This window comes from Stegodyphus dumicola, chromosome 6 (assembly GCF_044657685.1).
Source record: "Stegodyphus dumicola isolate Sdum_Otavi_A_Nest chromosome 6, ASM4465768v1".
Classification (NCBI taxonomy): Eukaryota; Metazoa; Arthropoda; class Arachnida; order Araneae; family Eresidae; genus Stegodyphus; species Stegodyphus dumicola.
Genome location: NC_140773.1, coordinates 230161491 through 230183597, shown reverse-complemented (window position 1 = coordinate 230183597; position 22107 = coordinate 230161491). Strand labels below are relative to the sequence as shown.

Below are 22107 nucleotides of genomic sequence, written 5' to 3'. Positions count from 1 at the left end.
AATATTTTATTTTTCATCACAATAATGCATTTCTCTTAATAATAACGTTTTTTTTTTTTTTCATGAAACTCATGATAACAGTTAAATATAAATGTTATTATTAACCTTATCATTTAAATGTTTGTATTTATTGGATAGATGCAAGTTATTTACCAATTTAATAATTTTAGAGGAAAATGCATTCATTATCAACATTGTATTTTATATATAGTTTTGGCAACAATAAAAGAAATTTCTGAACTTGGATTTGAAAACCAAATGTATGAGATACTTCTATTGCATAACAAAAATCCATTTTAGACAGGATTTACGTAAAATTCTTTCTTAGTGCGCGTCTACATCGTGGAATCAGTAACTATGAAAAATTTCAAGTCGATCGGATGTATAGTTTCGGAGTTCTTGTGATGAGTCAGTGGTATTTCTCTTATATATATATATAGATAGATTCTACTAAAGAGTTTCGAATGAAACAAATGGTGTCTTCCTTTACATATAGCAACACTGAAACAACTTTTAAATTGTTGATAATTCTATAATTAGTGCATGCAGATCAACTAAAGGCATGAAAACCTTAAAGATAATAACAACATAATTCAATCATTCTTAAAGTAAAAAATGCACAATTTATCAACATATAAGAATAAAAAACCTAATCTCACCGATCCGGGTAACAGAGTGAGTATGTATATACGTATATATGTATATATATATCAAAGGCTGAATTAAAGTAAATATATTAATAAATCGGTATAAATTGCCTAATACTTGCGCAAAAGCTGCAAAGTAATAAAATAATAATTTATTTACTAATGGATTATTGAGTATATTATCTCCTTTGAGAAAGTTAGTTGAATGGAGTAACTTATATAGGAATTTAAAAATGAAACTTGAAAATTTTTTAAAACGAAACATTAATATGAATCATGAAGAAATTGAAAATTGAAACTTTTAAAAAAAGGAAAAAGTAATCAACAAACCACGTAGTTATCGTCATTGATCGGAAATTGGTAGACTTTTCAAGGGGAACAAACCATCGGCCGATTGCAACCAAAATGGGAGGTGCACAATTACATGCTGCACAAAATTTCAACGTTCTGAGGCTACTCGTTTTTCAGTTATGCGCGATACATTCATACATACGTACAGACGTCACGAAAACATCTCTTCTTCTGAATCCGTTTTAAATCCATTGTTTTTGTAAAAAGAATTCTTTATTATGTTCGTATGTATACACATGTCACACAAAAGCATCGCTCCAATAAATTCAAGAGCGATCAAAATGGATATTTTCATTAAAATAGGAAATTTTTCGCGATCACAATACTTCTCTACTTCGTACAAGGAAGCAAAAATTAGAGTTTAAATCATAATTTTTAAATCCCTATTCGTATTAGGAAATCTTAATTCCTGGATCTTTGTTTCCTGATATCTATTAAGAAATATAAATAAACCATGTAGTAGCAAGTTACAGTTCGTAATCTTGTGATCTTTACCTCAATAATGACAGAGATGGCTGAATACTGGCAGTTCGACTCGGGGTCCTATCCTAAAGAACGGGTTGGTCAGGAATGGGCAGCTCACACGGTCAGGAACGGGCTGGTCAGGAATGGGCTGCCAGGCTGCGAATCTCGAAGAAGGATGTGTAAGTATATATTGTCTTTGCAACACAGAAGTGCTTAAAATACTGTCGTGTCGAAAATGTTCTCGAATGTTTCTGGGTGCGAAAGAAGGGTGAGGGATCTGATCAAAAATATGGCTGATGTTGGTTAGATTCGAACTGTCACTGCTTAGAACTGTCACACATTGTATTGACACATGCATGACGTGAATACGGGTCATTGCCCTTTTGTGAATATAAGCCAGTTCTCTTATCGCAGACAATTATAGTCCTCCATAAAGACATCTACCTTCATAGACAAACAACCGCATAACGTATTATATGCTTTGCTAGCATAAACTAAGCTAGACGTTGGAAGACTGTTCAGGGAATTATTCCTGAGTCTTTATGTACGACAAAGTCCGGAGAAGGACCTTTTATTAACTCAGATAAAGTTCCCAGATGACACCAACTCGTGCTTACAAAAGCCAACACCTTTGGCTTAATTCAAAAGGTAATGACGAACTTAAAATCAAGTATAGTCCGACGGCTTCACAGGTTAATGAACGCGCAGGCCGGCTCTGACTCGTAAAAGATGGCGTAAACAAGCTTAATGGCAAGAAGTGCTGAACGCCACTGTTGTCTAATCGCTAGGAAACAGAAGATAACAACGTGGTCTTTAGGCAGGCAGAACGTGCTCTGAATTCACTTTCCAAAACCTTCCTTTAAATACTACCTTATTTCAATACACGAGCTCTTAATCATTTACACTCTAGCAAGAAAGTGTGAGTGGAAAGGAAGGTTGTGATAGGAAAGCTGCTTCAAAATAAAATAACTGATAAGTTAATTAAATAAATCCTTGCAACCACAGTGTTCTTTGCCGTGATCCAATGAACCTCACTTGGTCTTTCTGCTCCAAAGAACTAACACCCTATGATATATTTCACATGAAAAATGCCGCCTCCGAAAATGTGCTGCCTGCGGTGGCGGGAGGCTAAACGAGGCGGCCTGCTGCCTTCATCCCCCTCTAGCTACGCCACTTTGCAAAGCAGAGCCATATTTTATTGCTAAATGTCGTGCTCGTTTGCATATGCATATTCTAGTAATCCAATGAATAGTTGCAAAATTCTTACAGACATATTTCGAAGAATGTAATTTAACTTGACATTTTTCAGGAAATTCGCTTTTTGCTTTAAAAATATGTTCATGTCAAGAGTCATGAGTTATGAAAACGTGGGCTGCCAACATTTATTTTACTATGAAAAAGCTCCACGTAAGCGAACAAAGGGTCCATACGACCCGTCTTCGCAAACTTTGTATCTTATTGGAAGAGGCCTCTGAATTGTTTACTAAATGAACTTTTAAATCTCACTAGTTTTAGTACTTGGACCGGCCATCAATAGGGTAAAAAAATTGAAGTGTGCTTTTCCTGTAGTGGGCTGACCGACTGAATTCTTCCGAAGAATAGACTGTTCAAATGAGTATGAGATTGTTTACTCTCCAAAGTTTACTCCTTTGTAGGTAGCCTTATCAAAGTTGATTCAATCGCAATACATGTATACTTATCCAAAACGTATTACATTAAGTTTTTTGCTTCCTTGTACGAATCGTGAAAATTTTTGGGTATCATGTTTCAACCTCTCTAGAAACCATTTGAACGATGTTTTTGCATGACATCTGTACGTACGGACAGAATAATGGACTGTTTTTGCCGGAAAGGATCGTAAAATAGATTTAAAATGGATTCATAAGAAATTTCTTTTCTTGACGTCTGTAGAATGAGTAGCCGTAGAACGTTGAAATTTTTTGTATGGGACTGCTATAACAAGTAGTTGCGCACTTCCCTTTTTCGTTGCAATCGGCTGCACCAATCGTATATAAATATATATATATTCCCACTGTGTTACCTGACTGGGTGAGCTTGGTGTTTTAATTCTTATATGTTGGTAAATTAAGCATTTTTTACTTTAAAAATGACTGCATTAGGTTGTTCTTATCTTCCAGTTAAGGTTTTTATGCCTTTAGTTAATCTGCATGTAACATTTGTAGAATTATCAACAATTTAAAAGTTTAAGTGGCTAGTTAAGCCTAACAAACCGCCATTTGTTTACATTTGAAACTCCGTAGGTTAGTGAATTCAGTTTTGCATGTTCGATGTCTTTTTGCCGTGTTGAACTAAAAGTAAACTTTCAGTTTTGTGCACCGAAAAACATGCTATCTTTCCCGCTGGACATATTGCTTGCTTTTGGGTAGAAACTTTAATTTGAACTGTAAAAATCATTTTTAACTGTTTGAACTATATTTGGTGTTTTATGTTTTTCTGTATTGTACAATTTTTAATGAAGGTGTTTTGATTTTTTATGTATTTTTGCTTTGCCACGAAGTTAGAACTGAATGAATCGAATAAGAAATATATCTTTAATGAAATTCGAGGAAATAAGTTTCAATGAAATGCAGGGAAAAATGTGTATAATTTAATAGGCTGTACAAAGAAGCCATGTGGTATCCACGTCAGATTTTTTTTATTTATAATTTCCGATATCTCCGTATGATATTCATATACAACCTAGATGAAACTTTTCATATATAGCAGAAACTTTTATTTATTGCATTATAATTTGCATACATTTTCCAATTATAGAGAAAAATAGGCAGAAAACGAATGTGTTACATTTTGGAAGTTTGTTTTCTCTGCTTGTACCTCAATCGCGGATGATTAGTGGAGCCAGCTTGCATACTGACGGACACAAATTTGGGTGCGAATGCATAGATATATTTGTGGCTTTGCGTCCCGCCACGTGGTTGGAAGTGCGATACCTGTTAGACACTTGTGGTGAATCATGGATAACTTCTTTTTGCATCGTTAAATGGATCCAGTCATTCTTTCACGGTTTTCGTCTCTTATTTGCCATTTGTGCATTATTAGTCATTACATTGTAGAGGCATTACGTTTTCTGATGCTGGAGACGTGAAAAATGGACAATGCCCTCGTTGGAACTCGAACCTGGACTTTTGGAATATGCGCCGAATGTGCTACCGTTACATGCCGGAAAGGGGGAGGAAATACCTTATTTACTCCCCCATTTTAAAATGCGACTGACGATTAGGGAACCCCTTGTGCTAGTGGGTATGTGAAGCTGAATACTAATGTGTTTGATGTTGTAGAGTTATTAGGATTTTTTTGGAAGCAGGAACGTGTGAAAGGAGCAGTGCCCTCGGCAGGACTCGAACTCTGGGCCTCTCGAATACGCGCCAAGTATGCTTCCAATTACACTACGAAGGCGTACTAGAAGGAGGGAGAAAATACCTTATATACTTCCTCCTTTTAAAGAACGACTGGAGATTAGGAGACCCAATCGCCAAATCCTGCTCATGAGGAATTGTTGTCCACCACCCTTTAATTCGGGCGCCATTTGTAGAGTCATTAGTTTATTTTAAAGCAGAGGATGTGAAAAGTGTTCAGTGCCCTCGCTGGAACTCGAATACGCACCACGTGTGGTACCGCTGCACCACGAAGGCATGCCGGAAGTAGGGAGAAGATACGTTATAATGTCTCAACAAAACCAGCTCTTTACCAAAGTACCAAACACCATTCACTGTTCGACCGAGAGCAAGCAGGGAGGGTGTCTTTCCTTCTTTGCCACGAATTACACGAGAGGACTTTTTTACCTCATATGCACTTCTAATAGATACAGTAAGGTCTTCACAAGCGTTCATACTCGGGGTTTGAAACTAGGACAGATAATATAGCAATGTACTTGAGTGGAAATCAGAAGTATGTATTTTATGTTGCTTCTACCAGATGAGGTAATAGTGTATTGGAAATTGAGGATCTAAAAGAAATAATGGAAATTTTAAGTCATATACATGAATTCGTTATTGTTGTTTCGATTGAATGAATCTTACATGCAAAGTAACGAAGAATTTGGTTGCACATTATTTTGGTATTTCGTTATTTTGCATGCAAGAATGGTAAAGTTTCGGTCTTTACATTGAATATTCTTTCTTATTATTAAAGATAGACAGTTAAATATTTATAAGCAATTTGGTGTACATATTCCGGAGCTTTTGCGTATGTACGATAATGATAGTATGCATTGTGTTGTATTCGAACACAGTAATAATGTATGCTTAGCAGATAACGGTTCTGTGAGTATTTGAATAGTTAATGCAAGGCTAGATCGTAAGATTAGATCAGCTATAGAAGCATAGATCACAAATTAATTCTTTGTCCTTTAACAGCTCTCGATGACCATTCCGAAGCATGCTGGGAACGGTCCAAACTACGTCACCGTCTGCAACTATATTTATAACTGCTGAGAAGAGGAGCTGGCAGCTGCCGTGCGGGGATCGGGGGATGTGCGCAGTCGCCGGACGGCCGGACGAAATGTATCCGGGGAAGTCCAGGGATAATGGTTTCTATTTTTGGCTCTCGGGTTGTCAGGGCGTTTGCAGCCCCAAGGTCAGGTTCTTGTTCCCAGGGCGCCCTATTTCGAGCTTCCCCAAGGCAAACATCCCATCCTCGACGCCCCAGCGCCCTCCCACTTACGAGACAGGTCGCGTAAACAAACTGTCGTCGAGCTCAAAGATTTCTCCTGATGAGGATTTTCTCAGAGATTCGCTTTTCTCGTGCAAACTGTGAGGGATATTGACACATCATAATGCCGGGGGTACTGAGTTTATTATTAATGTTATGGCGCATTCTTGGTGGTATCGATCTTCCTGTCGTTAACCGTAGGTTTGAGATAAAATATCTTTAATTTTAGCATTGTATAGTTCTAAAAGGTAAAAAAGTACAAAAATGTCTAAATTAATAGTAAATGGCTGCAATCAGTCACATTAAATATATAACTGAATTTCAATTTGCAGCTCAGTTACATATTTAAATTTCTGCATTTCGACCACCATGTACTGGTGTTGCAAACTTTTAAAACCCACTGCTAAAAATCTATAGAAAGCGGAGTTTGAAATTCATGGAATCGGCTTTGTAACATCATAACTATATTCATAATTAAAATTATAAACCTCTGTGCTAATATAAATTATATATAGTGTCTAAATTCCGTAATTCATGTATTTTATTGACAACATCTGTAATGATGATTCTTTACAGGTGTAAAATGATCTCAGAATGAATGTTTAAAACAACAGCTTGTAAGACTGTAGGTAAATTAAAGTTCCTTTTGATGGCTAAATTTTTACTTGAACTATAAAGAGACTATTCTCTGAGTTCCATTGTATCAGCAACTACACGTGGGAAAGGTGAAAAGACCCTTTCATTTCATTCAACTCGAGAAAAGTGTTTACAGTTGGCTCTCCCAATGCTTCACGCCAATACTTTTGGCAGCAAATAAAAAATAGGAATAGGAATATAATCTTTTAAACTAAGCTTAAGCCAAATTATCAGCTTAAGCTGCACAAAGATATTTAAGCGCAGTTGGCTCATGGCCTTTACACCGGTATAGACTAACCCTCAATTTATATGCACGGCCTAAATTAGCAAGCTTAATTAGCAGAGAATCAACGTGGCCGAAAGGCAGAACACGCTTTATCTGAAGTAACTCAGACACCAGTCTAAATAATATTTTTACACCCCTATTTTCACTCGAAACTGAAATCTCATTCTGGCAAGAAAGCGCGGGTTGAAAACAAGAGCAATAGGAAAAGTTGCTTCAAAATAAAATTAACTGTTAAATGAATTAAAAGAATCCCTTACAAGCTTTAGAGAGGTTTAGACATCAGCTTGCTGTAGAATCTAAAAATTAACCTTGATAGAAATATTCTGCCATTCTGGAAATCATATTAATAAGATGCACTGTAATAGTTTATGTGATTTCGTAATTAAAATGTTAACTTTCTGTGGATGCTTAATGATTTTCTTTTTGAGCAGTCTTTTGAAAGATGAAAGACATTTCACAATAGGTTCTTATGCATAATCATAAAAGTGTATTCCTTTTATATTTTTTTAAGTCTGCAGCTTTGCATCTTCAATAAACAGAAGTCATACTTAATATGTAGCAACATAACCCGCCATTCTATGATTTATGCAGGGTTTTTCATCAGAGTGGTTGCAAACTGTTTTCTGAAGAAAGAATACACCTAGACGATGGGAAATCACATAGAAGTGCATGGTTGGAAATGCTTTCCTTGCGCGGTAGTGACCATAACCATCCATTCTATCATTTGTGCAGGGTGTTTGAGCAGAGTTGTTACAACTGTCTGGAGAGATAGCGTACACCTAGACGATGGAAAATAACATAGCAATGCATGTTGGAAATGCTTTCCTTGCGCGATAGGAACTACACAAAGTACGAGAAAGGAAGGATACGAACAGGGTAAGAAAACGTATTTATTATGCTTAGTACAGTAGAAACCAACAAATAAGAACAAAAATAGACAACGAACGTGATCAAAGAATGTGTTCGAAGTAACGAATCTGGACCGTGATGCAGGGCTCACACCTCCGGCAGTGAGTGGAAGATCTGATGTTCTGGAAAATAGCGGGCATGTCTCGGACTTCTCCATCAGTTGCCACGATGCGTGTAACAAGTTCCTCGGCACTATTAAGGTGGGGGGGGGGTTCGTATACCAGTGTCTTGGCGTACTCCCAGAGGAAATAGTCATTGTTACTGAGATCTGATGATCTTGCTATGGCCAATGTACCGAACCACCCCTGCTGATTCATTGTAGAGGATACCTTGCATTCAGGTGGAGACGTGGAGATGAATATCAAGACTGTAATGGGAGTTGGGCCCATCTTGCTTAAACCATACGGCAGAACGCATCACAGCTGTACGTGGGCGTCATCCAATAGCTGCTGCAATACCTTAGAAAGATTTGATAGGCTGGCACCTGTCAGACGTTGGGGCGACAGGTATGGCTCGACGAGGTGTTCCCCGACGATGCCGGCCCATACATTAACTGAAAACCGTCTATAGGCTGCACAGCGAACTCATTCACCGGAATTTGAGCTCATATCTTTCAGTGTCCGGTATTTTATCACCCGCGGGATATTCTTTCCCATCTGACGCTTTTGTTACTATGACATGTCTTCCTGTACTCTTCATCTCTTCAATGCGTTTATAAGCTAATAGAAATCCATTGATTTCTTTCGATTGAGAAATTGCTTTGATTATTTCCACGCATAAAGGGCTTTTCCTAAATCAGGAAATGATACTGATTTCATTATGCTACAAACTTTACTACAGCGTACTACCATAAAGCATTTAGAAACTTTAACATCATGCTAATTAGACTGAATATTTAGCAACTCGTATTTTTAATTCGTCTTGAATTACGTTCCTAGAGGATAACCTTAAAATCCCTAAAGCAGATCTTCCGTATCAGTCATGATAAGATATTTGGTTTAAGATTTAAGAAAGTGACAGCCAGAAGTTAGTCTGGGTACCAAAACTCATGCATTTCATTAATACTAATTACTGTATTTGCAGTCTTAATCTTTTGCGTCCGTTCCAATTGAACGTTTGAATATCCTGTCTGTAGTGAATGCAAAGACATCTAAACGATTATTTATCATGGTTACTCAATGGTATTGGAAGTTTCATCAAGGCCTATGCTGTCGAATAATATCCCATATACCCTTTAATCTATAGACATTTAAAATAAAATTATTTAAATTTAATTTATCAGATGGTCATTAAAATTTATAAATAATTAATTAATGAAATAATAATAATTAATACTCATAAATAATAATAAATTAATAATGATAAATTATTAATACTTATAAATTACTAATACTAATAAATTAGTAATAATAATTATAATTAATAATTACAGTGAAAAGGTTTAAATATATCTGTTGACTGTAAATTCTGTCTGAATTATGAGTTAAAAAAATCTGATGTGTACACCACATGACTTCCTTGTACGGAATATTAAATTATACGCATTTTTTCCTTGCATTTCGTTTAAACTTATTGGATTTAATTATATCTACTTCGCCGACAGCGCATAAACCACTATAGAATAAGTGCATTCTTTAAAATTCACTCTATTTGTTTACCATAGCGACACTCTGGCGAACTCAGAATGCACAAAATTTGTATCATTTAAAGAATTATCTAATCGTTGCCACATGTTCTATTCAAGTACTATAATAAAGCTAGAACCATGTATAAAAGAAATTAAGCAAACAAAACAAAAAAGAAACAGTTTTTCACAGGCAATTGAGTATTTTTAATTCAATTAATTCAGTTCTCACTTCGCGACAAGGCAAAAATACATAAAAACTCAAAATATCTGTACTAAAATTACTTATTATTAAAAATTAAGTAAATCTTAAACACTCATTTCCTCGAAAAAATTCCAGAAAGGATTAAGCATGATTTAAATCGCAATAATAAATGAAGGCGTTTATCCTTGTTGTTATAAAACTCAAAATATCCTTATTGTTTATAAAAACTCCTTGTTGTTTATAAAAACTCAAAATATCTGTACTAAAATTACTTATTATTAAAAATTAAGTAAATCTTAAACACTCATTTCCTCGAAAAAATTCCAGAAAGGAATAAGCATGATTTAAATCGCAATAATAAATGAAGGCGTTTATCCTTGTTGTTGCGAAGCTACGTTTCTCTAGATTGGCAACAAATTCACTACTCAGCTGTTTCAAATGTAAACAAATATGTCCGCCATGTTATTTAAAATTTAAGGCTTAACTGCATTTAAATAGCTTTTAAATTGTTGATTTAATTGTACCAATATTGCTTCCAGATTTACGAAAGGCATAAAAACCTTAACCGGAAGATAATAACAACATAATTCAATCATTTTAAAAGCAAAAAATGTACAATTTACAAACATATAAGAGTAAAGATACTGAGATCACTGAGCCGGGTAACAGAGTGGATATATATATATAAATATATTTATATACGTTTGGCGCGGCCGATTGAAACCAAAATACGAGGTGCACATCTGCATGTTATAGTAGTCCTATATACAAAATTTCAACGTTGTGAGGCTACTCGTTTTTGAGTTATGCGAGATACGTACGTACGTACGTTCGTACGCACAACGTTCATACGTTCGTACAGACGCCACGAAAAATTCTCTTCAGAATTCATTTTAAAGCAGTTTTTTAGTTTTTTTTTTTTTTTTTGAGGAAAAGAGTCTTTTATTCTGTCCTGACGTACAGATATCACGCAGAAACATCGTTAAATTAATTACACTCGGAAGCGGTCAAAGTGGATATTTTCGTTGAAATATGCTGCCTGAAGCTTTTCGCGATTACAATACTTCCTTTTTACTTCGTACAAAGAAGTAAAAATGCCTCATTATTTATCTTCATAATAGGATATCATAATAATACAGTAATAAATTTCACCGTAAACTGTCTCATTAGTATAATACATGTACACCTTACCAAAAAAAATTAGGACAGTTATATACTCGTATATCCCGTTCTACTGAGCCGATTGACGAAATTTAACTTGCTTTTTACATATCTCGAAAGCGCGACTTAGGATGTAGATTCGATTCATATATAGCTTTGTTCAAACACTGGTATATTGACACAAAATTGAAATTTTTCTGAAACGACGTAACGATTTTTTTTTCCGTATTTCGGTTTTATAACTCAAACTATGCCAAACTGCCACGTTTTGTAAAAATCGCACGAGTAGTTTTTAAAAATCTAGCTCTTAAAATTATAACTCCTCAGCGTTAATTGAATTTTAGTATATATGTAATATCTTTCTTTTTATTGAACTTACTTGATTCTTTCATTCATAGCTCGAAATTTAGGTTAAATACGAATAAAATTCGCAGATATTTTCTGATTTTTCATTTTTAAAATATATATTTTTTAGTAATTTTTATCAGTTTTTCGGAAACATTTTTGAATTATAAATGTTTTATTGTTGCCTTAAAGTAGATGTATTTATAGTCATACCGAAACATTAGAGAGTTTTATTCAAAATTTCTGAAGATATACGGGAATTTATATATTGGCTCGTTTTGAAATTTGGCATATTTGTTTTAAGCGATAATTAACGCCAAATATGCTTTACGTACTTCGTTAAAATTATTTCAAAAATAATTATCAGCACACACCTTGTAAAAAAAGGGAAAAGAAAATAAGTTGCTATGAACTAAGAATTCGCCAGATGAATTATTCTTGTCTCATAATTAAAAAAAATGCGCCAAGATAAATTTTTAAATTTCTCGGTAAGTTTCTTACCACATTTTACAAATTCTAATATTTGAACACAATTTGAGTCGTAGAATCGAAGTATGGAAAAGAATCGGTATATAGTTCGAGACGATTCCGATTTTGTATCAAAATACATATAAATTTAATATATATATATCAAAGCCGTTCTTTCTAGATATGAAAAATGCAAATTAAATTTCATCTATGGGCCCAGTAGAACGGGAGTTAGAATTGTCGTCTTTTTTTCTTTGCTTGTTTAGAGTATGTTCAACGGTATGCAGATATAGTATTTACTTTTCAGAAATTTCATCTTCGAAATTAAATAGCTTAAACTATTCTAATATTTACCTAAAACTGGAAGAATCATGCTGAATTGCATAATTTTTATTTTTGCAGTTTTTAATTACTGTTTAAAAGCATAATATTATTGTTAACAAATTATTCCGACGCTTTTCTAGCATCTCAGCAAATTGCTGGAAGGGAACCGATGCTAAGATTTCATTATTGTAATGGCAACAGCTAGAACATTGACGGAACTTTCATTTATGAAAAATGGCTGCCTCTGTTAATTTACACTTTTTTTGTTATTTTGATATTAAATTTAATTAAAATTATATGTTAGAACTTAAACGTTCTCTATTTGTACAAAGCAAATTAAAGTTAATTAAATTTTAAATGAAATTGAATTACAAATAAATGATTAATTATTGCTGCCAACTAATCTACAATATCATTTAAATTCTGAGAGCATAAATAAATCAAGTGCAAGTATCAAAATCTATGAATATATAATAAATGTATAATATATAATTCCAATAAATGTTTTAATCCTAAAAATTTATAAAAATGCATAAGTGAGTAATTGTTGAGCAGGCAGGAGACAAACTTATCAAGGGGAAGTTGCCTCCAAACCTAACTCTCAATTATTCAATTCGTGTTTCGTCATCCATGTAGGCAAGGGTAAAAGGAAAATTCAAAACCAAAAGTAAAATGAAATGTTGTGAATTACTAAAAAGAAATTTAAACAAGTGGAATTTAGGGAAATTAGCAAGTAAAGACTAGAATAATTAAAGTCAATTAAGAGTAGAAAAGCAAATGTTTTAGAAAACCAAAGTAATTTAGAAACTCTTGCCTAAAAAAAACTTCCCCGACACGAATTATGCAAATAAATCAAAAAGAAGCTAGATACTATTTATAAAAAATACATAAATAATACTAAACAAATACTAAAATAATACAATTTCATTTAAAATTTAATTAACTTTAAATTTGCTTTTTACGAATAGAGAATGTTTGTTAAATTCAAATTTCATTCCTTGCAGCAATGGCACAAGAAAATTATTTAAATTTAATATAATTTTACTATATTCTTTTGAAACAATTTCAGTTATTATATATTTACACCTGCGTTCATTTAGAGTGCTGCATGCGTACGGGTTTGTAATAGATTAAATGCAAAAATTTGATAATAGATTAATAAACTTTATTCTTAGCAAAAGAAATATATCAGCTCTGGAATTTTTCCTCAGAGATATTCGTACAAGTATTCGCAATATCACGCAGTAATTAATAATCAGTATTAGGTATACTTCAAACTATTAAAAACGTTAAACAGAACGTAATGCAGAGTGCATTTAAAGAGAAAGCTAAACCCGATTCTCCCGGAACTAAACAACTGAACTCAGACGCTCTCTCCTCTGCCTTTTATAATTTTCAAACGGTCGCGAGATTGTTCTCGTACTTTCTGCTTCTGGAAACTTCTGGAAAGCAATAAGAGTGTGGAATTATGGTTACAACCAACATAGTAGTCAGTTACATTTATTCAGTTTCAATAAAAATTACCGTGATACCCATTTATTCAATGTTAAATGCACGTGGCCCTGTATTCTTACTTTTCCGGCATAGCTTTCTCTTAAAATTTGTCTCGTTTCGCAGATGATGCTTGGGCTCTTTGCAAATTAATTTGGAGAATCTTGATTTTAGGTGCACTGTTTCGGTTTATTAGTGTGGTTGAAGGGAGAGGTGTCATTGGTTTGCTGACTCGCTACTTTTTGCTTCCTTAGTTTGATGTACCGTAGTCCGTTCTTTCTTGATCTTTTATATTTCACGACGGTACATCGGGCAGGTCGACGCGAATGCAGCATGATTTATATTGAAATCGTTGTCATTAACATTATTGAAAAGTTTGCAGTTAATGCAAGTTGGCATCTCTACTCTGCAATTCTTAATATCATGACTTTCCCCACAGAAGGCACGGTACTGTTTGTGTGAGCAGTCTCGTGCAGAGTGGTTGAAGTCTTGACATGTAAAGCACATTCTAATGCCAAAAATGGTTATTCGTGTTGGTCGCACCCGCATCGGAAATCTAACGGATCCATGTTTACACAGATTCTGTTGCAGACGAGGGAACTGCCGGTGATGTGGTTATCGCCTCGTTGGAAATCTTTCTCGATACAGCCGTGCACCATTTCCATTACATACGCCATAAACGAAGTGAATATCGGCTAACTCGGCGTTAGTAAACCGATGCATGTTCACCTCATTTCGTAGGCGGTTACAGTGAGAAAACTGCGCTTGCTGACGTCGACAGCTCGCTTACAGCGCCACCTACTCCATTTGGTACATTGCTTTCCTATGCGATTCTGATTCTTATTGATATTGTTTTCTACCTTCCCTCTAAGTTTGTACGTGGTGTTCTGAAACACCCTGTATATAGTTTTTTCAGCTGTGTATGAAACCATTAGTGTGATTAATAAAAAAGAGTTTTATACCCATTATTATGCTCTATGTTACAGAATGAAATCTCATCTGTTGCCTCACAATAAGTTTGCTGTATTTATTTTTAATGTGTCAGAATTAACTGAAAAGAAATCGTAATATAAAATTTTAAAGTTTTAAAAATTGCCTATTTTTATTTGAAATCATATTTTATGAATATGTTTTTAATATTAGTCATTCATGCCAAGCGAAATACATTATGTGGATTTTTCAGCTATTTTTAAAAACTTTTATGTACACTTATTTTTCAGATTGCGACTGAAGTGGGGAATGGTTCTAAATATTCCTATCTGGTGCAAAAGAAGAGCTATGAACAGCGTGTACCGATAAAGGACAATTTTATAACATAACGCTGTTGAAGTCTCAGCAACCTAAACTACCGGTGAGTGCATGTCTTGGAAAATTGCTCATTTAAATTCCATTTTAAAAATTTATGAATTATTTTTGAACGAAAGTTTTGCTTGAAGTGTGAAGAAGTTCTGTGTTTACTGTGAAAAAGTTTTATATTCTATCTTGTTTAAAACTTACTACGCAAACGATTGATAATTATTTGTAGCAACCAAAATTGCTACGTATTTGTTACCTATTTTACTTGTGCAAAATGAAGATGTGCACGTAGTAATCTTATCTTTCATGTGTTGTGATGACACAAGAATTTTATACAGTGATTTTGAAATAAGTTTAGCGTGAAAAAATCTTAAAAACCTAAAGATATATATACCAGTTTTTTTTTCCTTCTTGTTTGTTTCGCGCTTTACACGGAACTTTGTCAATCCCATACGTTGATTTTTTTTCCTTCCAGTTAGGAGGCATAAATCTTACAATATTGTTACGAATTTCGTACATATGTAAATAATTTTAAGAAAATTATATGTGAAATAGTTTTTTTTTTTTTTTTTTTTTTTTTTTTCAAATAATGTTACGTGAAAATCTAAAGACGCGATGCTTTCCCGGAAAAGTAAGAGTACAAGTCTATTTAACATTGAATAAATGGCTATCTAGCTAAATGGGTCAAGCTGGCGATTGCTTTGGCGACTTATTTTTGTCGCTAAATGTGGTGAGAAATCTCCAATAGTCGTGTTGGGATCATTTGGCGACGTTTTTATCCGGTCCCTATATAACTGTAATGAGTGTTGCAACTGAATAACTTAAATTGATCTGTATATACAGCTGTAACCGTAGCCGGATCTTAGATATAACTTTAACCATATTCAATCTATATAGAATGACATTCCACAGACAGATATCCAAAATTTGTATGTGTCACTACCACGCAGCGTACGATCAGTTATACTCACTAAAGGGGAATAAATAAAACTCTAAATTTAATTCCATCTGAATTAAATTTTAAAATATTAATCTTCCATACTTCACGTGACACGCAAGTTCCCTAATAATTTGAGTTACAATAAATATCTTTATTGTAACACGATTTTTCTTAATGTGAGCAGTACATGCATTCCAGTAATTTCGAGAAATGGAATTTGCAAGAGATCTCTCGGCGGCCGGGGGAAAACTATAAAAGAACGGAGAGATCATCGGTTTCTCAGTTGTTGGTTCAGAGTTAATTCCAAGTATTGAGATATCAGTGAGAGCTTTGCTTTTTAGATGGGCTTTACATTGCATTGTGTTTAACGTTCTTAATAGTTTGAAGTGTAGCTACTGATTGTACTCTGTGATACTGTGGCCGTATTTCTGTGGAAAATTCCAGTTCTCTGGAAAGCTATCATCGGTCCTGTGCGCATTCAATCTATTACGAGCCCGTAAGCACACAGCAATATGTTCCGTTTCTCGAAAATTAAATAAAAAACGTGTATCTACAATTTCCGTATAATATATGACTTCATGTGAGCTACAGCTTTCCGTGAACTTAGATCGATCATTTCTTAAGCTTACTATTTTGTCTTTAAAGGACCGTTCACACTGGGGTTTATCTGAATTAACGGAGACATCTTACACAGCCGACGCTGCTCAAACCATATTTTCTTCTTCGGATCGAAATGAAAATTCTGAACTTCACGTATAGCGGACCTGTTCGGCACATAGAACCGTTTCTGTAACTGCTGATAAATAACCATGAATGTCGGTTTACAGAAGCGATTAAATTGAGATGTAAAACTCAGCTGCATCTCAAACTCCTTAGTAGATGATTGTGAATGCCAGGGGTTAAGGGATTATAAATGTGTATATAATATCATGCAAAAAGTAGTTATTATGATAATATATATGTAAGATAAAAATGTAAAAGGAAACTTCTAATTTTAATTGGCTATAGCATCTTTTATTTTTTATTTAATTTGGGGACTTCCTGTCTCTGTCTTAGAAATAGTCTAACCTGCGTCATTCAGATTAATCATGTGATCCTACCTAACGCTTAATGCAGATGACTCTTGCCCAATCACTAAATAATTGTAAACCAAAATTTTTTTAACTCGAACTGAAAATTTTTGACTCCTTCCCTTCTTCCTCTGAATTGCTCCGACACTCTTACTTACGCTTTCCTCCTGGCAAAACGCTTTGCGACTACTTCTTTGTTCACTGAAACATGTGGTGAGCTTGTAGAGACATAAGAATTTTTTTGGAAGCAGGAGATGTGAAAAATGGGCAACGCCTTCGCCGAGAATCGAACCACGGACCTCTGGATTACGCGCCCAGCGTGCTGACCGCTACACTACGAAAGCCTGCTAAGAAGACGGGAGAAGTACCTTATAAGCTAACAAAAATGTAGGGCGCATAAGACGCCTATCCGTATGGGAACTAAATATTGCGAATCCCGAATTGCTTTCCTGAATAACAAAATTATCTTGAATCCGGCCATATCTGCCATGCCAAGTTTCTTCGCTAGGCATCTATTACGCCACCACTCCAAATCCTTCATATCATGTCATCTTATTTTATTATATCTTTCATTTATATTTAATACAAACGAAAGATTATGTTACACATAAATTGCATGAAGAGTAATATTTTAATTCTTATGTTTTTTCCCGTTTCATGTTAAAAGTAAGATGGTACGCTGAACATTCATTGAGATCAAAAGGAAGAAGCGAAATACTTTTATAATTACTTAATAAGATGTTTATTCTAAACATTCAGTTAATAGAATTTGGAATATTTAAGGCTGTATTTAAATGCCTTATTCTACGTTTATTTGTGCAGATATTTAACCTTACGACAAAATGATATTCTGAAATGATACGGATTTCTTATGATTTTTCATGTATTAAACTGAAATATAAAAGGTCGAGTAGCAATTTTTACTTCCTTTTACGAAGTAAAAAAAATATTGCAATCGTGAAGCATTTCGGATGTCTTATTTCAACGAAAATATCCATTTTGACCGCTCTCGAACCAATTCAGACAATTTTTTTGTGTGGCATCCGTACGTACGACAAAATAAAGGACTATTTTTTCTCAAACGGGTTGTAAAATTGATTCAGATGGGACCTTTTTTCGTGACGTCTGTACGTGCGTATGTATGTATCTCGCATAGCTCCAAAACGATTAACAGTAGAACGTTGAAATTTTGTATATGGGACTGAATGAATGAATATGTGAAGCTTTATTGAAATTAATAAAAGATGTTTCTAATTTCATACAATACGTAATCGGTACGGAATTATTTACTATTTATTAGTCCAAAGGGATTTGAATCCCGAAGGACTATTAGTTTCGTTTTGGCATTTTGCGTCGGATTCATAAATGTCGGTTCACTTTTCAAACTGTTGCCACAAAATGTTAAAGTCCTGCATTATATTTGAAGAAATTAAATAATGAAAAATCTGCATAAATGTATGTATATTTCTCGTATTGTGATAAAACAACGGTACATAGAGTCATCGAATTTTGAATAACGTAATCCTCCAACGAATATGAGCATGTGGAAGACCAAATTTGAAATTTGAAATTTGTTTTATGATCGATTTCCTATTTTTTAAAACTTTGAAGAATTTTTGATTAACAAACTCAAGGATTTCAAAGCGAGCAATGGCAACGTTGTGCAGAAAAAACATTTTTATCTCCAGCGCGTGAGTCTCTGTATCGGAAATTCTAAAGATATGCTCGTTTTAAAACTATTTTGCGATATTGCTGTTGCACTGGATCTTATGGTTTAAGTGCGAGGAACATGATATTTAATAAAGAAAGGTAACACACAAAATGTTAAAAAACGCCCCTTTGGACGTAATTTAAAATCTGAAACATTTCAGATTTTTTTTTTTTTTTTTTTTTAATTTTATGTTTTTTTGACAAAATCGCATCAAATCGATAATTTTCTCTCATTATATGAGCAAGAATGGCTGCGTGCCATTGTAGCTGATATATCACCGTTGCCATTGCTGCTGATATGAGCACTGTTGCCACTTGGAAAAATGAGGGTGATAATTCTGTGCAGTTTTTAAACTTAATGTTTCTCTTGGATAGTGAACGTTTGTCGAGAGAAAGCAACGGGAAGTTAATTAATTTACCTATTAGGATAATTAATATTTGTAGTAAGGGATATTACTTATTTCATTGTAATTTTTTATGTGTAATACATTTTTATTGAATTTTTTATAAAGTTGTTCTGTAGAGTAAAATAATGTAGTTTTTTAAATTTAATGTTTGGTGTTCCCTTTAAGCAAGGTAACCCACAAAACATTAAAATAAACGGACGTTAATATAAAGTCTGAAAGCTTTCAGGTTTTTTTTCTTTCGTATTTCGTAAAACTTAAAAATTTTCTTTCTTTTTCCTTTTTTGTAATTTTAATTTATTTTATATTTGTATTTGGGCTTTCTTTACTGAAACAGATTTTTAAAATGTACCTGTAATTCGTTTTTCCGCAATGTTCACGTCATCGCATGGAAACAACTTTTAAGTGCTTCGCTTAATGCTTGACGTGAGATTTTTCTGTTCTGCGTTCAGCAATATTTTGTTCATTTTAGTTTTGATTTTTTTATTAGAAGTAACTTAAATGGGTCTTTTTATTTTCGTGTAAACAGTTTAGTTATGAAAATCTTTTCTGTATTTTTTTTGTTTGTTTTCATATTGGCAAGCTGTTGAAGCTTTAAACTAGCTAACTTTAAACTTTATCAAATTCACAAAAAGTCAAAAATATTTTTTAACTCTCACAATATTCTCGGTCATACGTAATTAAAAAAATGGGCTGCTCCTTCAAAGGAATATGTTGGACATATTAAGAGAATTTTAAGGAGCAGCAGAAGATGAAAGCACAAAGATGAGGTATATAAAAATTAATTGCCTTAATTTAGTCACTTAACATTTTCTTAATTCAGTTTAAATTTTACATCCATTTCACCAGGAATTTCAATCCAAAGGGACAATTTGCTCAGAAATGCTAGTAACTTCGTTTTGGCATCTTGCGTTGGTTCACTGTAAACGGCGTTTCAATTTTCAAATTGTTGCCGCCAAATATTAGAGCCCTGTATTATATTTAAAGAAATTAAATAATGAAGAATCTGCATGAATGTATGTATGTTTCTCGCACTCTGAAAAAACGACAGTACCTAAAGGCATCCAATTCTGAATAATGCAGTCCTCCACTCGAATATGGGCATCTGGATGCCCGAATTTGGAATTTGTTTTATTATCTATTTCATATACTGTAAAGCATTTATGAGTTTTGATTGACAAGCTGAACGATATTAAAGCGAGCAATGTCAAAACTGTACGAAAAAAAAAAATTATCTCCAGCGCGCGAGACTGCTTATCGGAAATTCTAAAGATATGCTATTTAAATTATTTTGTGATATTGCTGTTGAGTTGAATGTTATTGTTTCAATAAGAATGTGTTTAAAGGCGGTGCAGCTGCTCATCTGATGGTAAATAAATAAATAAATAAGAATGTGTAGTTCGAAGAACGTGATAGTTAATAAATAAAAGTAACACACAAAAACATTAAAGCTCCTTTCTGCGTAATATAAAATGTGAAAGCTTTTAGGGTTTTCGTTTTTAAATTTTAGTTATATCCTAACACATATCTAGGCTTGAATTTAATACAGCTTGCTCAAGTTACAAGTTTGAGTAGGTATAATATGGATTAGTTTGACTAAATATTATATGACTTATTATTTTTAAGTTTCACTGCTAGAATGACTAACGTCTTCAAACAAATAGACACAAATATACTTTAATCTTAAATTAATACTAACCAGAGGCTATGAGATTCATCTGTTACCGCTAATAGTGACTCAAAATTGAAAGCTTATAAAGTATCTCCTCCCCCCGTCCAGTATGCCTTTATGGTGTAACAGTAGCACACTCGGCGCGTATTCGAGAGGTCCAGGTTCGAGACACGGGGAGGGCAGGGCACATTTTTCACGTTTCCTGCTCTAAAAAAAACCTAATAACTTTGTAAAATATATTCCAAGTTTATAACAGTTATTTTTAGTTTTATTCACCTTTCCTATCTCTTTTAGTTTCAGCTTACAATTCTTTACCAGAATGAGGTTTTAGAATCGCGTGTGGGTGTTCCACTGACTTCGACAATTACAGTTACAGTTACATTGCAAAAAGAGAACTGCTGGTCCTGTAGCTATAATTAATTAGCCTTACAGCATTAATATCCTATTGTTGCACCATAGACGAAACAGCACTGAAGCTGAAAAGCTATGAAAAAGAAAAAAAAAAAAAAAAAAAAGAGCAAGGTCATAAAAGTAACGTCATAACTAAAGGAATCGCCATCTTGTGCACACTACAGAAACTAAATGTGAAATCGAAGTTAAAAAGGTAATTAAAAGCATAATTTTTGGGAAGAGAAATGTACAAATTGCTTAAAAAATTACGAAAAAAAAAAGATAGGGGGGCTGCTGAGAGTCTCTGGAAACTAAGTCAATTTTGCACAATGTGGTCTGGGTATAGCTAGATGCTCGATGGTGTTATGAACCATGCAGCTATTATTCCACGAGACTAAGTGCCTTAGTACACATTGCTGTTACCCCATACAAATCAAAATACATTGACATATCAATTACATAAACATATCCTACCTGCATACAAATAACTGCTGTTACTTACATTGTTAGTAGATAGTACCTACTATGTTTGCAGATTTAGTTACATTAATATATACATAAAATCACCACATATTTTACCTATGAAACTTTGTTATAATTCACAAGCACAGTTCCAGATTGTGTAAAGAGACGGTTACATGCACTTTACTGTGGCCTAAATAAGCGCCGCAACTAACTTCGACAGAGAGAATTAGATTTCTGGAACAGCGTGCGTGTGCCTCTAGGCTACGTCTCTGTAAGCTGTTACTACCGCTCGGTTGTATTACGCGCCCTTGATAACTTCGCTAGCTAATTTAATACTACGGGCTTACTACTTTAGAAATTGTGTTAGATTCGGCTAAATCTCTTTTGTTAGCCATTAGTTAAGTTCTTATTTCTTACATTTTTGAGTTTAAGCCCAAGTGGAGCCTTTCTTGTACGACCGGAGAAAGGGGCCATCTGTTAATCTTTATTTTGAGCGATAAAAGGTAATTAACCCTTCTTGAGTTTTACGTTTCTATTCCTGAACTTCAGCGATTATTCGCGTAGTAGTTCACTAGGT

The 22107-nt window shown here is 34.0% G+C and overlaps 1 protein-coding gene across 3 annotated transcripts in view; it reads left to right on the top strand.

Annotated features, from left to right (window-relative positions):
- HDAC4 (histone deacetylase 4) overlaps positions 1-22107 on the top strand; it is a 406413-nt gene that overhangs the window by 49592 nt on the left and 334714 nt on the right. For all 3 annotated transcript variants that reach the window (XM_085819634.1, XM_085819632.1, XM_085819633.1), the window contains exon 2: positions 14804-14934. The gene's annotated coding sequence lies outside the window, so the exon portion shown is untranslated. The remainder of the gene's footprint in view (positions 1-14803; positions 14935-22107) is intronic.